Consider the following 2,556-nt stretch of genomic DNA (forward strand, 5'->3'; position numbering starts at 1 on the left):
ATGTATGAAAAAATATAGAGAAACACTGCTAGAATGCAAATTGAAACCATGTTGCATTTATGTACAAGGGATATCATTACTGTGGTAGAGGGCTTAGACAGACCTCTGAAAAGGAGAGAGAAGAAAATAACGTCTGAGGTTTCTGATTAAAGTGAAAAAAACCTCTGTATCTCTCCCTTTCCTCCCTCTGGTGATTTCCCTCTCTCCCTCTCTCTTTCTCTCTCTCTGTCTCTCATGAAAAGAACTAAGAGACTACAAAAATATTCTTACTTTCAAAGCCAATTATGAGAACTAACTCAAAATGACTTTGTCACGATATCAAGTGTAAGTGATCTCAACAAGTGAAGTGTGATGTCTCAGGCAGGTTTAAAAGTTCAACCTCGCGCCCACTTAAACAACGAGCAGGCATTTAATAAAATACCCACAATTTCTGTGGACAGGAATTTTGTGCCACCATCAAAAGAAAGAAAATAATCAAGCAGGCTCTGCTTTAAAAAGATATATAACGTTCTCTATGGATGTGAATCCTTAGTGGGGGACAGGGGTTTGACTGTGTTATATATGTCATTCTTAAGAGGAAGATTCCACAACAGCCACATAAATATGGTCCTTAAGAGCAATACAAATCAAGCATTTATCGTCAGTTATCAAAACTCTGGGCTGTTAGGCTTGTAGAAGATTGAGAAGGTCAGACTACATGCAAAGTAAAGGATTCAGACAAGTTGTAACAAGTAGTAGCAGAAATTCAATAGATGGCAGTCTTCCCCCTGCTTTGAGCTCATTGCTACACATGGCTCAGATTGCCAGTTCTCCAGACCTTAAGCAGGATCTTCTCCCTGCCTCTTCAGATTTTATCTCCAAGTACTCAACTATATTTAACTTAATGATTCAGCCACAGAAGAATAACAACTTATCAATGCCTTAACATACCATTCTCTCCCAGGTCCCTACTCTTTTTCAAAACGTGTTCTCCTAGGCTATGATATGCCCTCCCTCATCTGTCTAATGCTTTTCTCATCACCTTGAGCAATATCTCTACCCTGAGGATTTTCTACTCCTCTACATCGAGTGTCCTGCCTATACTTTTTCTCACTACCCCCATAATGTCATGCATATACCAGAGCTCTCACTCGTATATATTACACATACTATTAATTGACTCTTTCTCTTTCGTGGGACAATGGGCTCCTTAAGGAGGAACCATTGTATTCCTAAAATATGCCACATAATAAACACTTTATAAAAATATGCTGAATGAATGAATGAACTTAAAAGTTCAGTATTTTTTCAACCTCTTTTTATGTATTAGTCATACTGTGTGAGAAAACACATCCTTTTTTTTTTTTTGCTTAAACTGCTTTTTTATCATTCGATTTTATCATAAAAACATCTAAATGATAAACAGACCCCAAAACAAATACCATTTTATAAAACTGGACCATTTTAATATTCTGTACAATAAAATAGTTCTCCTGATGGCTGCAGGCATGTAAGCTGTTACAATATTGTAGTATGCAGAAACATCACGGTCACACTTTCCTGATTGGTACATAGTCTTCAATAATTACAAGCTACTTGTATAAAACTGCTGTCAAACCAGTAAGACTGCATTTATACATCCATCATTTTCAGGATTATTGGTAACCTGGGCATACTTTCCCCAAATAACCTTGCCTCCTTGTGTCACAAGGCCCAACTCGCTTACATTCACTTCAATGACAGTACCTTTCGTAATAACACCCAAAGTTGTGTAAAGTGGGGATGAGGGATTTTTCTTGACACCAAGTATTGGCAGGCAAAAGGTGGCTTTCAGTTCAGGATGTGTTACATGGGCTCTCTTGAAACGTAAGCCCATTGGCCTAATGAATCTTTCATATTTAGGTGGTTTTCGAGTAAACCCATCTCCAACAAAGCAGACTTTAGTAACCATCCTCTTCCATGCTTTTTTCTTTCTCTTTCCTGTTCGAATAACTTTTAATACTGCTGTTTCTCCCTGGGCAGAAACTTTGGGCAGAGGGACTTCCCATTTTCCCGCTTTCTCTTTTTGTTTTTATTTAATCATTTTGGAAAGTACTTTAGCTCGGGACTGTCCCGCTCTGTCCAGTAGATATGCAGGTACTGCCCCTTGTGGAGTCTTTTCATCATTCTTTTGTTTGGTGTTTCTCTTTTCATGCATCTTGATGGTCTTTTTCATTTGTATTTTCTCAGCATGGCGCTGTTTGTGGTAGAGCTTAGCCTTCAGACCAATCATCTTTTTTGCCTTCTTTGAACGTTCTTGATGTTTTATCTGCATATCCAGTCCCCTAAATCTATTGTACTTGCTTATTTGTTACCTTTAAGTTTTTTTTTTAATATGTTTTACTCCCCATCTTAGTTTTACTTTGTGGGTGTTTTTTTCTCTTTTGCTTGTTTGTTATTTTTCTTGCCATTTTAATTAAAAATTCTTGGACAGTCTGATCATGTACTTTGTTAGAAATTGTTTATTTAAACCATTATTTTAGATTACTTTTAACTCTTTAAGATCAGATTAGGAAAGAAAATATTTAGACAAAATAT

The 2,556-nt window shown here is 36.8% G+C and overlaps 1 pseudogene; it reads right to left on the reverse strand.

Moving 5' to 3' along the window:
- Window positions 1-1,442: 1,442 nt before the first annotated feature.
- On the reverse strand, window positions 1,443-2,293 carry LOC129080664 (ribosome biogenesis protein NSA2 homolog; annotated as a pseudogene).
- Window positions 2,294-2,556: the final 263 nt, after the last annotated feature.

Source organism: Pteronotus mesoamericanus, unplaced genomic scaffold (genome assembly GCF_021234165.1).
Source record: "Pteronotus mesoamericanus isolate MK-2021 breed Mesoamerican mustached bat unplaced genomic scaffold, CSHL_Meso_final contig_90, whole genome shotgun sequence".
Classification (NCBI taxonomy): domain Eukaryota; kingdom Metazoa; phylum Chordata; class Mammalia; order Chiroptera; family Mormoopidae; genus Pteronotus; species Pteronotus mesoamericanus.